This window comes from Anas platyrhynchos, chromosome 3 (genome assembly GCF_047663525.1).
Source record: "Anas platyrhynchos isolate ZD024472 breed Pekin duck chromosome 3, IASCAAS_PekinDuck_T2T, whole genome shotgun sequence".
In the NCBI taxonomy this organism is placed as follows: domain Eukaryota; kingdom Metazoa; phylum Chordata; class Aves; order Anseriformes; family Anatidae; genus Anas; species Anas platyrhynchos.
This window is the reverse complement of record NC_092589.1, coordinates 47,705,659-47,719,890: the sequence shown is the minus strand read 5'-3', so window position 1 is coordinate 47,719,890 and position 14,232 is coordinate 47,705,659. Positions and strand designations below refer to the sequence as shown.

The 14,232-nt window shown below is 37.9% G+C and overlaps 1 long non-coding RNA gene across 3 annotated transcripts; it reads right to left on the bottom strand.

Annotated features, from left to right (window-relative positions):
* Positions 1 to 2,222: 2,222 nt before the first annotated feature.
* LOC106019495 (uncharacterized) lies at positions 2,223 to 9,549 on the bottom strand. Of its 3 annotated transcripts, XR_011808302.1 has the most exons (6): positions 9,481 to 9,549; positions 7,382 to 7,564; positions 6,494 to 6,586; positions 5,326 to 5,438; positions 3,691 to 3,796; positions 2,223 to 2,866 (listed from the first exon to the last, which is right to left on the bottom strand). It is a non-coding gene; the product is annotated as an uncharacterized lncRNA (long non-coding RNA). The 3 variants fall into 3 exon arrangements; XR_002405584.4 differs by lacking the exon at positions 2,223 to 2,866 and having other exon boundaries at positions 2,876 to 3,796; XR_002405585.4 differs by lacking the exons at positions 2,223 to 2,866; positions 9,481 to 9,549 and adding an exon at positions 7,703 to 8,050 and having other exon boundaries at positions 2,876 to 3,796.
* Positions 9,550 to 14,232: the final 4,683 nt, after the last annotated feature.

Here is a 14,232-nt window from a genome sequence, read left to right as displayed (position 1 = left end):
TCTTTAGGGAAGAACCATCAAAACAGGAGGGGAAGGTAGGTATTCCCCAAAAGTTCTGCTAGGAGTTTACCATTCCTGTTGTTTTCTGAATGTTCTCTTAAACTTTAGAAAAAGACATTAATAAGTCAATCAAACAATTGTCTACAGAAACTCTCTATGAAATAGTTGCATCCAGTACTGAGATAAATTGCATACATATGCTCAGATGCAGCAGGATTGTAAGTAAACTGTTTGCTGGGTGGTTGCTGTAATAATCCTTTCTGGTCAGCAGCACTTGATTGATGATTACTGTATGGAAAGTTTTCACAGAATTTCCAGTTAGTTAAGCATCTTACAGGTAGGATGCTAAGATTCAAATACCCAGGGTTTGACGACTGCAATGGTGATGACAAAGCAGGTATTGATTTGAGAGGGAGCATTTACAACCTAGCAGAGTTCTAGGAATTACAGTATTTCAGAAGCCAGACCCAAATATAAAGTTTGTTTTCTTTGTGGTACTTACCAGAGGTTGGAAATGTTTTCAAACAAATTATGAAACAATGATTTGTTTTTCACAGTTGTTGATATACCAGCACATAAATTAGGAACATCACAATCTCTTGAAGACAAGATTAATCCTTGAGGTATTTTACTGACCTTTACATTACCTGCCTTCTCTTTCATTACGTGAACTGGGAGGCCAACAAAATCTTTTTATGTTAGAGCAATTGTTTAACAGGAAATTGACCAACAATGTCTAAAAAGGAAAAAAGAAAAAAAAAAAGGAAAAATAAAACTTATTTAGGTTTTCTTCACTTTGGGAAGTTCTCTCCAAAGTTAGTCAGCTCTTTCCCAGGTTTCTAATTACATTTTTTATTATTTTTTTTTTTAAATACACCTGCTAGGTCTGAGGGTTCCAGTACCAGGAAAAACTGCCCAGCAGTTTAGTCTCTGCCTCAGACAGAGGAAGAAACCCCCTTTTGGGGAGCAGTCCAAACCACAGCTCAGCTGCATTAAGTAATTTTAGGTTGCTCCTATAATAAAAACTGTTATACGCCTATTGGAGACTGATGGAGCTGCTAGTGTGCATTCACAAAGTCCTGTGGAAATGCTCTCCTCATCAAAAGTTTGCATTGACTTTGGTAACATTAGATACATCTAATACATTAGATGCAACATCAGGGTCAGAATGTAGCTCTCCCAAGTGGCTTCAGGATGACAGAGTACCTGGTGATCACTAGGATCAGCTTAATATTGCAAAGGCAAGGGGATTGGAAGATCTGGTTATCTGGTCAGGTTTCCTCACAAAGCAAGACCTCCTCCTCTTACACTGGTATACTGTAAATTACTGGGGAATTGCTGGGAAGGATGACAGCGTTTTGTCACAGTTGTGATTAAAAGACTGAATCCTTAGGGCCCCTTTAAATTGCCTCTCCTGTTGCCCTAATTCAAGTAGAATTTCATTGTTTTCAATGCGTGGGAGGATTCAGGTGGAAATGCCAGCAAGTTTCTGTTCTGTCCCAGAGAGGTATGCAAACAGGCAGCAAAAGTGAACTTTTAGAGAAATGCTTTTAGTGCCTATTCGTGTCTGCTGGTTTTCATAGGTTCCTAAGGAAGCAAGAGAACTCTTCTATAAAGTCATTGATGTGCTGTGCGGCGGAGCAATGCTCGACCCTTTTGATCTCTGATATTAGGGATAATGAATGTGTAGGCACCTTCAGCTTCCTCGGCATTGCCAGGCAACCCAGGGGATCCTGCTCCACAGCAGACTGCAGGACTGGTGTGACTGCTGCTCATCCCATTCACACGGTGATAAGTAGCACGCTGTGATTGTCTCAAGCATAAACTGGAGGCAGGCAGGATTTTTAAAACTGCTGGAAGAATTTGAGTAGAAAGCAAAGGTGCTTCATTTGCAATCGTAACATTATTAAAGGAGGGGAATAGATAAGAAACACCTCACTTCAAACTTTTTTTTCTTGGATGCTGAAACTTCCTTTGGTAGTTATTCTGGTAATCTTAACTTTATTGCTTATGAAAGTCTTTTATTGTTCTAATAGGAAATTTCAGTGACTGTGCTATCCTTGCAAAGCTAGGGAAGTTACAGTTGTGCTTTCTCCCTCTTGAAAGAGGCTGTACTTCATTTATGCAGGGCACCACCACACCAACAGGTTAATGCTATGCACCTGAAGCCTTTCTGTACTCTAACAGCTAGTTCCTTGCTAAGAACTCAAACATGGGTTTGAAAAGGCACTTACTATTTCTACACATAAAAGCTTTCTAAAAACCTTAAGAGGAAACTTCACCCCAAACTGACTTTTTACCTTAACTACACTTTCCTTCACAGGTATAACTGTGCTTCTCAAAATGCTGTTAAGACACATTATGAAGGAAAGTCTTTAATTTTATACAGATGTCTTGAACAGCAATATGTCATAATTGCAAGTGAATTGCATGCAGTCTTCCTTGGACTTTTGCATGTCCTGTTGGAGGAATATATGATTGTGCTTAATGCTAGTGTTTTCTTGAGGCATGTGATGGTTCCCTCTTTCCTCTGCCACCTTGTCTGCTGTCAGCGGGGCTTCAAGCCACCCAAGTTCCCCCATGAGAAAAAGAGAGCTGGGCTCTGGCTGCACAGCTCCGGAGTGCTGTGGGAACAAAGAGGCAGGCCTGCTGGCAGGGAGGGTGGGAAGGCAGCCAGCACAGGCAGGAGAAGGGCAAGAAGGTGGGGGAAGGGGCACGGGCAGCGAGGGAAAGGAGAGCAAAGAGAGGGAAAGCCTGGTAGGAGAAACTCCTTTGTTCAGAGGGAAGAACAAAGGGGATGGGGAGAAGATGGAAGTGGCGTACCTTTCAGCTTAGAAGAAATTCAGTACTCATATCCACTCCCAGTCTGCAGCCACGAAGGGATAACATAGATACACAGAGAGGACTGATTAACGTATGCAAAGAAATAAGCTTCTTTTTTTCTTGGTTGTGTCAAATAAAATTTACTCTTTTTTTTTTTTCCCTTTTTTTTTTTTTTTTGCCACTTAATTCATTTTGGAAAAAAACAACCAGTTATGAAAATGTACATCTGAAAATCTAGTGTGGTAATGGTAGAGGACTTGGTACTGACTTGGATTGATCTCATCACATTGATCCAAATGTATGTTTTTTTAGCAGTTTACAAGTACTGGTTTCTCTTAGACAAGGCTGACTGCTGCAAAGAAAACTAACCTCATCCTTGGCAATCTGAGTTGCTTGTAAAACTAAAGCTTAGATCTGTGATGTTTCCTTCTCTACTTCTCCTGAGGTACAAGAGATTTATCAGGAAGAAGCCTGCTTTAATGTCAAAGCTCTTATACTGTTAGTAACTGCTTTGGTTTAGGTTAAAAACTTGTGGAAACCAGAAATGCTAAATGTTCACAGGAAATAAATATCTTTAGTTGTGAGGAAGAACATATAAAATATCAAGAACATACTTCCCTTTTCTGAGTTAGCTAATATTAATCCTTTACTGTAGGATTGAATGTTTTCCTCCTAGCAATATTACCACAGAGTAGTCAGCATTTCAATGTAATCTGCACTACAATGCCCTATGTTAATGCAGACAGATACTTCAAAAACAGAACAACATGTTAATGGTCCCTCCCATATAACTCTTCGGCCTAACAATTAGTAGCCACTTTTATTAGCAGTTAAGTGCAGAAATATACCATTTAAAAATGTTACAACCTTTGTTCTTGATTTTAGGTGACTTCAACAAAATGTGTCTCTACTAATCCCTTTTGAAATCTTGCATGTCTGTTGTAAACAGCATTTTTTTCTCCCAGCTTGTCACCTATAAGGCAAAGAAACAAGGCACCTTATTTTAGTAAAACTGCTGCTTTCTTTTCAAGGTTTATTTTAAGATACGAGTAAAGGCTGCAAAGTTTCTTTACGGCATGGATGTTGTTTTGTCAGTTATCTGTACTTGAAACACCGATAATGGTAGTTGGAAATAAATTTTATCTTGATGTGATTGGGTTTAAACTCTGAATTTTCAGTTTAAAAATTGGATTAAACTCTTCAATTCATTGATCAATCCTGGAAAAAAAAAGGGCTCAAAAGAGAGCACTACGTATCAACTTCAGCAAGATTCTTCCTATGACTCATTTATCAAAATAACCAAACTTTTGCAAAGAGCACTGGCCAATCCTATTTTTGTTGTTTTGTGAAGTGTCATCACTGACTTCACCTTTGAAATATTTACCATTTTAATTTCTTCTGTTTAAAGACATGTTATTTGTATTGTGTTCTGTAGAAGATATACAAAATCAGCAGCCATTTCTGGAAGTAAGAAATTATAATCAATGGTAAATATGCTCCAAAGTCTTACTCACTTAGCTGTATCCAGTAACATGGTTTTGTAATACCTGCTGTAGGGCTTCTCTTCCAACAGTTTGAGGGGCTGGAGAGGGGTGGGGAGGGGCAGGGGAACAAGGAGGGGAGCAAAACTTGCTGGCACTTTGACTTCATCCATATTTAAACAAACTGAAAGTTGGCCAATTAGTTCTCAGGGATCAAGAAGGCAGCCTATGTATGTATATAAAAAATATGGGCAGGGGTTGAGGTACCTATATAAATCTTACAGGTTTACACATTTCCTTCTTGGTTTTGTTACAACTCCTAGCTCTCAGTGAATATTTCCACTTGAAAACAATAATCATGATCCATCTATGAGTTTTTTTGTTTTGTTTTGTTTTTTTCCCTTCTCTGACCCTTTTTGATGTTGTTTTTTTTAAGTGTTCTTATCTCTTTCTTTGGAAGAGCCCTGTTCTCTCACACGGCTGAGTAGTGTCTTGTCTATGCTACATGTATCTCTGATATATTTATTTCTATAAGCAGTTATTGACAGTATAAGATAGCCCACTCATTGTGAACTACAAAGTCTTTTGTAAAATGAAACCGCAAAGAGTTTTCTTCAACATACCAAGACTACAAGCAAACTTCTGAGTTCAAATAAGCTTATTATATTGTTTCATTGGAAGCTTAATTTATTTTTTCATGTTTGATTTTTTTGCTTGTACGTAGTAGTACATGGAAGATCTTAAACTGAAAAACATCTGCAACTTAGTTGCATCACAGAATCAAGTAACTTTCTCGTTTTGTGATTTTCAGTACTTTAAGTGCGTTAGCTCAAATTGAGAAATTCTTGTTTCATTATACCAGTATAAGCTTTCAGTTGCAGTAATACCAACCACTCTGAAAAGTTAATTTGCAAGATTGTTACAGAAAAGGAAGATAAAAGAGCAGCAAAAATTCTTATCTTCATGCAAAGCCAGGATGATCACTAATACTGAGACTTCTAAGTATTTATATTGTCTGTACCTGATGTAGCTTTTAGAGAATATTTTAAAAGACCATTTCTAGCTTCCACATACTTTTCCAGTTTGGGAGATTTCTTCTTTAGCAGTGTAATTTGTAACTCTTGATTTAGCTTCCTGAAGTTAAAAAACAAACACAAGTTCACCATTGTATTGGAGAGTTAAGTCATGTACATTAATAGAATTAGTCCTGAACAAGAGATTTATCATTATCATCATTTTTTAGTTATAGTAGCTTCTTAAAAATACTTCAGTATTTTGCTACTTATTTAAGTAGGGAGAAAAATGACGTATTTGCAGAAGTAAGCATTTTCATAGAACTCAATTAATTTGAACTGGAAAATAGATTTTAAATCTGTTTTTAAGTCAAATCTGAGTCCTAATATTTCCATTTATTAAATCAGTCTAAATGTCTGGAGCCAAGTACAACACGTGCCCTGCTTGTGAGCCAGATTCCACAAGGATGGGAGCTCATTCCCAGGGGGGCTCCCTGGGAATGAGCTGGACTGTGTATTTGCATAGATGCCAGGATTGCTCCCCTCTGGTGATGCTCTGGAGATTTCACGAATAGGTGCAGCATGGGAGGGTGGTTTGTTGTGGGCATCTGGCAGAGGTATTCTCTAGTAAGTGAGTTACTGTTCTGATAAATCAGAGGGGCACGGTAAGAATAAAGATTAATACCAAACTGACCCAGAACACTTTGTGTCATTCCAGTAAGCTGAAATAGCACATTTTGAGCTAAGAACATCACTGTTTTCATTGAGGGCTTCTTAAATCAAAATACATCTTTGCTATTGCCAGAACAAGTCACGGGGAGATTGCACAAATTTTGAAACATTTTCTCCTTTCTGAACAAAGGCAAAATATTATAGAACTCTTTTTGGTCCTTCCAAAGGGAGCAACCTCATTTTTAATCAGACCTAATTCTAAGCAGACACCTAACACTATCTTTGAAGGAAAAGGTATTAATTCAGTTTGGGTGAGATTATACACAGAAAATACAGCTGGGGACTCTGTGTTGCTGTGTTTGGACCAGAGTGCAAGGTCAAACCCAAATCTCTTCTCATTTAATCAGAAATTACACAAAGCCTCCAAACTTGGTACAACAAACTGATGCTCCCAGATTTATGGAACTGAAGGTGATGATGTAGAATAAATGAGAACCAACATACCAGCACTGGATTCTTCAGGGCTACCTCTTCAAGAGTTAGAGGCACAGCATCATTTCATATGAAATTAATGCACTGGATTTCTGATGCTCTGGACTGCAAGATACACCAAAAACTATTCTTAAAAATCTTACTATAAACAATGAATTTAATGGACCTAATTTTAATGTCCACTCTATAGTGCTATGTGTACAAAACAATGATATTAGATATCTATTTTCTAATATAACTTATTTCTGTCTCTTCATTTAACTAGCACATTTCTTTACATTAGTACAATATCACACATTCTCTCCCTCAACTGAAGCTACTAGTAAAATGTTACTTCAGAATAACTAAACAAATTTATCTAAAAAGGAGCTGTGAAAATCGTATTTGTATGCATTTCTGCATTCAAAGAAACTCAAAACCAGTTTCTTTATGGGTACCAAAGTTGGCACAAATGGCACACATCACTGGAAGGTAAATATGTGCTTTACTCTGTTTGAAGAAATCTGGCTTCAAAATAACAAAGTTATGGACTTTTCAAAACATGCATCCTGGTTTGCACAGCAGGTTTTTCTCAACTTCAGAAGCAAACACCAGGATGTGATGTTCTGAATATTCACTTTCAGTATATCTGAAAGCTCACACCTACTTGTATTTGAATGTGTGATTACTTTAAGAACTACATTGTTCGTAATCACAGTTACAAAAAGGTGTTTGGAGATCTTATTATTTATAATAAATCTGGTTTCTGCTGTCAGTCTGCATGAGAGAACATAGGCATTTTACTCGGAAGAACTATTATTACTCCTGTAGAAATAAACTTTAGATAGAACTTCCTGCAAGAATGACTGTGGTCTAGAAAATGGGCTGATTCAAATCATTATGCAGAGAAAATGTACTCACGTTTCAGTAGCTCTGTTATTCTCATTTCTCAACTCATCAAAAACTTTGCACACTTTGCAAGGAAGACTTCTTGCAATGCTGTCCCAGCTGCTTCCTTCTGGATAAAACTGGAAAAATGTTTTCCTCTGTCTGTCTCTCAGTGGCACCAGGTCATTTCTATTCTCTTGGAAATAAATAATTCACCTTGGGACAGCAGAAACACATAATTGTTTTAGATAATGAAAAACATTGCTGCACTTCCACAAGAGAAGGATATTGCATATGGCTAAAAAAACATCAAATAACAATTAACAATGTACTCAGAATTGAATGCATCATTACCTCCAGCGTTGGATAACATCTATTAGTTAACTAGAGCTATCCACCACCTGTGAGCCTAGGTACTGGTTTTACACTGGAATTTTTGAATGAAGAAATACATTTCTGACAGTTACTATGGTGAGATTCATGCCTAACTCAGAATTGATTCCTCGTGAGTAACAGGGTGGGTAAGTGAGAAGACTGCAGAGGGACTTGCCCAGCATAAATGTTCTGCTGCAATGCCTGTCCTTCCCCAGAAACTACAGGAGATGAGACACTTAATGCAGATACTTAAAAACAGGTAAGGTAATTCCTATCTAAATTAACCACTGTTCTGAGTGGGTTTACTTTAATAGAGTGACACTTGGAGCTAATACCTATACATTGCTTATTAAGCACACAACATAAAAGAAGTAATCAGAGGAAACATGCAGGAGAAGCTTGTGAAAGACCAGTGTTTAAGGGCTTTGGTTTTTAAAGCCATACATCCATGAACTCAGCAAGGATGTCCCATAATCTGAGATTACCAGAAGCAAGTCTTGGGTTTTGCTGGTTTTGATACTTTTCAGTGAAATTATATCTAACAGAGAGAAATATGTATTTAGTTATAAATTGATTTTCTTTTATTGCTTAAAATAATGGTTCCTATTTTAATCAAATGTCTATCATTTATATAGGAGAAAAAAAAAAAAAAAAGATGTTCATTTTGAACAAAATAGGTCTTTACTCTCAGATTTTCCCTTTGGTTTTTATGCATTTCGTTAGTAGTAAATAATCAGCATTTCCTTTTGTGGTAAACCATACAAATCAGAGCTTACTCCTGGTCTTACTACAGTTATAGATTCATATATGCAAGCTGGTGTTCTCTTTGGAAATTAAGCCTTACTTTAAGTTTATTATTTTTTCAAAGGCACAGCACCCACAGCTTGTATCTTGCTACCCGGGATCCTGATAGCATTTGCTTGGAAGGCTTATCTCTGCACATTAGATATCAGGAGATATAAATCCCCAGCTTTAAAGCCTACAAGATCTTAAAAAAAAAAAAAAAAAAAAAAAAAAAAAAAAAGCAGTCTGATTTTTTTTTTTTTTTTTTCTGGTTAATACTTGAGAATACAATATTTCTATGTAGGGTAACAAAACCAAAAAATTTACATCCAAGAACTGTATAAAATGTATTACTTTGTGCTTTTGGTGGATTTCATTTAATTTTTATCTGCAAAAAGGAGACAAGGATAACACCATTGAATAGTGGCACAATCTCCTGATTTGGCCATAGTTACAATGTAGAGAACAGTACTCATGCAGAACAGGGAGCTGCTGAAAAGAGATGTGAACTCCTGCCCCTCCAGTGTTCTGTGCAGATATACCAGAAGCGCAATTTTTCAAAGAATCTTTTAAAATAAACCTTCTGGTTAGTTTTAGTTCTCAAGTGCCAGAGGACATTCAGGCTGCAGTCCTCACCTGCCCCCAAACTGCCACTCAGTATTACCAGATTTCTGCTGTGTCAGTCCTGAGCTCAACATTATGGCAATTATACCAAACTGCACAACAGATTAAAAGGATTAATTCCTGTGTGCAAACAATCTGCTTCTGATATCTAGCACCCATCTGTCTGTCTGCTACAAGCTTTCACTATGAAGCAACTTGTTTTAGTTGCCCCCACACACATATTTGCATGTGTCTCTTGTCCCCCAGCCTAAAGCAATACTTGGGAAAAGTTCTATAGTTCTTATGTCACCTTGTAAACCCTCCATTAAAAAAACAAAACATAGAAGAAAACTCATCATTTGATTACTAACCAGATTGCGGACACTGACATGGAAATTATTTTCAACAGCTGCAAACTGGTTGTTTCGCTCCAGCCACCTGTTCCAAATGAAATATATTTGGAGAATAACAATAAAGTTCATCAGTCTTCAAAATATAAAGAAGGCGCTATCACTATTGCCAAATCACTGTCCATTATGCAGTACAGCATCCCTGGGATCTGACTGTGGAACTATCCTGAAAAACTGCACCTCTGCACACACTGCCAGGAATGGTTCTCTATCAGTGTTACAAGTGGTCTGCTGCATTTCTGGAGGACTGGGACTCTTGTACCATGAAACCAAATCCTTCAACAGAGCTCAAGTATGGAAACAGTTCCCCCTCTCCCCCTTCAGGGAATAATACAACAATCAGGTATAAATTTTAAATAACTTAGATTCCTAAAGTGGCTCATCATCTTAAGGAGACAACAGTACTGTCAGGAAAGCCATTTGTATTTTTAGGTGTTTGTTAGAAGTTTTAGAAAGGTGTTTGCCAGGAGGTCCATCAACTTCCTAATTACGAGTCTGGTTCCATGAGGAGAAGACTGTTTTAGTCACAATAAATGCAGGTTATCACTTGGATCCTCCAAGTTCACGGTCCCAGATCAATATGCATTACATTTCTATTGTATTGCTCTGGTAATTGAAAAAAGGACTTTGAGATGGGAATACAATGATCTAATCAATATAACTGGGATTTTCTTTAAGTGTTAATGCGGTCTTCTCTCTCTCTAAGACATCTGAGTCAAACAGAAACATCTTCATTCATGCAACACAGAACATGAAACAGCAAATTTACAACACTGCTTTGCTAAAAATTGTTGTCATATGTAGGAAAATAAAGCTGAAGTTTAATCAGCTTTTTATGTACATACTGGTTTGTCTCTTTCTTCTGTTGAGTACATGGTTAACATGGGAGCAGTACAGTCAGCTTATTTAATGACCAGAGGTTTGTGAATTTATTTTTTTCCATCATTTGGGTATTCACTGATTAACAACCATGAATACAACCTTGCCATCATTTTTTCAAATTGAAAAACCACAAGAAATGCTTGCAAACAAGTGTTAGTATGACGTCCTCTAAAATTTGATACTCTGGCCAAATCATCGAGTTTTTAACTTTGCTTTCATATATGAATTCAGTTGCTTTCTTGTCTCCTGAAGGAAACATATCTAGTAAAAAAAAAAAAAAAAAAAAAAAAAAAAAACATAAAAAATCTGTTTTGTTTCTAATGAGTCATTACATGACTTGAGGACTAACTGTAACCTAAGGCCACAGGAGTTAGACTTTGGAGGACTTCAGGAATCTTAACACAGGATCCATTTTTAATATGTAATTAGCTGATGTTAACACAGCACCTTCTGTTCTGTCTTCCACTAGAGCAAGCCTAATGCAACTGGCAGAATCGTGTAGTAACACAAGCAGAACTGAACCCAGACCACATGCTTGGGGGGCTGCTCAGCAGTACAGTAAAGGCAACTGATTACAGTATCATTTGCAATAATATTTGTGTCCTGCAGGTAGTGGTAGGCAAGAGGTGATACTGAATAAAACTATTGGATTGGAATAGCAAATTAAATCAGACACAATAATGTATCCTGATGTCATCTTTGGGAATAATCGATAAAAACAATAGGTTGGTGTAACCAAAATAATGTTGAAGAACTGACTTGACATACTACAGCTCTGACCCTTCAGTAAGCCTGCACCTACCAGGAGTCTTAAAGGCTTCAGTGACTTGTTTATGCAGAATTCCTTGCAAAGCCTGATAAAAATAAGCCTTTGCTACAAAGAGCAACAGAGAGGGAAAGTGCTGCTTAGCTTTCGTCTGGTACCTGTATCTTCAGGACTGTTTAAAGTTGCATTCCATACGTAACATAGCATAACCACATGTAGCACCTACAGATTTAAATATACACAGAACTAGTTCCATGAACAATTGTACAGACTTCGATATGACTGCTCATAGGTACAGCATCTTTGCATGAGTGAGATTTAAATAGAAAATGCTCCCACATCTGCTTACTGAAATATTTCTCCCTTCACCTTTGAATCCAAATTAAAACAATATTTGAAAGGGTTGCTAAAAGTCTTCCACTCTTGCCTAAATTATTTTACTTTTTGCAGTAACAGAGTGTGGCCATTGTTAGTAGAAACTCACACTTTTTCATAATTTTGTCCTTCAAGCATCTGAATAGACACCAAGGTGGGGACGATCAGGACTCGTGGGAAATATGGAGTTAATGTAACCCAGGCTTGCTGCCATGAATAGGAAATAGCTTAACCCTGCAGTCAATTTGCCTAATTGATTAGAAGCCTGATTGCATCCCTGAAGGGCTAGATGCCCTGAAGGGATATGCATGCACAGAGGCAGCAAGCTTACAAGGCAGCTTACCAGAAAGGGAACCTCCAGTGCTCCCAGAACACGGGCTGCAAAATCATTTTTCACTGACCGATTTGGGAACAGAGCTCATCTCTCTCCAGGGTGTTCCCAAGCACGAAACTAGCTTGTAGACTTGGAGAGGGAGACCACAAAAGAAATCTAAGTGCTACCTCCTACACATTGCTAACAAGCCCAGCTGGCACAGAAACCAGCCAGTGTGTGAGGACACTCAGCCCCCTGTGGTGAGGCTCTCCAGCAGAAGAAATGTTGTTTTGCCCACCCAAACATCCCCATCTGTAAACAGTAAACCACAGAGCACGGTTTAGTTCTTTAGTCTTTTCTTCTCTTTCATTTCTCAAGAGTAAACCAAAATGCTTTGAGTGACACAAATCCTAATGCTCGGCAAGCTTCCCCTTGAGTCTGAAACAACCCTAGTGGCTCTGTAGTTCCCTAATCAGCTTAGTAAAGTTGACTTGTGAAGCCCAGTGGCAGGAAGTAGTTTATAGTACAGTAACTCAGCCCATTGTCTGGGCTTTTTCAGCTTGGCTTCATTACTATTACCATGATAAAGACCAGCGTATTTTTTTTCTACTTCCCTTTTGCCCCTTCAAGTCTCTACTTGCTCTTGACTTTTCTGAATTTCACTTTGATAGTTTGACACCTTGGTTGTTCTCCCAGACAGATATAATTACAAGAGTTCAAATAAACTTTTTTTTTCTTTTTTTTTTTTTTTCCCCCAGTAGTGGTGTTTTTTCTGTTTTTGAGGGAATGAGTGTGCACGTTGGTAACAGAGATGAAGATTTGCCGAGAGAACTCACTTCCTCCTGAGTTTGGAGTGGCTCTTTGGGTCTTTTCTGCTATTCAGAGAGACAAGAAAGCTGCAGCTGTGGGACATAATCCAATATTTGGATTATCATAAAATAGGAAGAGTCTAAGTTAAGTGAGCCCAACAGGATAAGTAGGGATTGCAACCTGTCTACTGTGTTTCAGTGTGCAGTGGGCCGCCTTCATCTAATCAAATCTTGCAGCTCTTAACTTTAGGAAGAATTTGACAACGATTTAAATTTAAAGTGAAAGAAAACCTGTGTGAAGGCTCATTCAAAGTATCACACAGTGAAACAGCATGGTGGCTTACACTCTCCTTTCTATCTACTCATTCAGTGCTGATTTGAAAGAAAACCACTTTTTTTTTTTTTTTCTTTTTCATCTTTTTGATTTTTCCCTGTCATTTGCTGGAATTCCTGTGCAGTCCCCAAACCAAGCATAACTTGGTCACTTTCACTTGTAGGACTTAGTGATTCCATGTTGCTTGGGCTGCAAGGTACCAAAAGAATAATAAATGTATTTCTGTGGCCCCGCATGTAGAGTAATCTCTCTGATCAGACATCACAGAATTCTGTTCCACTTTCCTGAGAGTGAAAAATGAGTCATAATATCAGTTACGCTTCACCTGAGAGTAGCTTAAAGAGAGTCCCCTTTATGTCACTACAAAAAAAAGGCAGTCAGCTGGTAACAGCAACAGAGTCATCACCCAATCTCTAATTCAGAGTAAACAGGAAAACTATGGTGGGGATGAGACTTTTACTCTGGTGACATTCATAAATCCCTGGGAACTATGACACATGGGAAAGTGACCCTAGATTCAATGGAAGAATTATTTCTCTCATCTCCAACATCTAGTTCTGTTACTAGACATAATACTACATTATTAGGAAATGGGGTTGTATTTCTACAGAAAGATGGGTCTTGTTGCTTTTCATCCTATTACTTCCCAACTCCTTATTTTTTTCTAGGCCATCATTCCTTGCACAAGCATACATTTCACCATTGCAGCTCCTGATTTAGTATTATAAGGATTACTAATAGGACCAGTAGACAGTTTTAGTCCTTTGACAAAGTATATTACTTTATATTCCTCATATATTAATCTTAGAGTGAGTCCATGATATATCACACAGTGACCTCAGTGAGTGAATAGTGGATGCATTTATTAAACCTGTGAATGACACCAAGTGGGAAGAGACTACCAGGAAGCTGGGCATTGAAATCGAAGTGATTCTGACAAACTGGAAGAAGTGGCAGGCTATCCCAAGACAAATGCAAGATAGTGCACATGGGCAAGACTGATCCACTATATGAAGATGGACTGCCAAACAGATGATTAGATAGCGAACTCTACAGAAAAGAAAGCTGCAGAAGGCTGCAAGAATAGCAAAGCCAAACACTGGAAGAGTAACTAAAAATCTGAGCACAGCCTGGAAATCATGAAACATTACCCTTCTATTACATGTTGCATTACTGCTTCAAGGGGAGTACTGCGTCCAGTTGTGTGTGAGGCATTTCAAGACAGATACAGAAC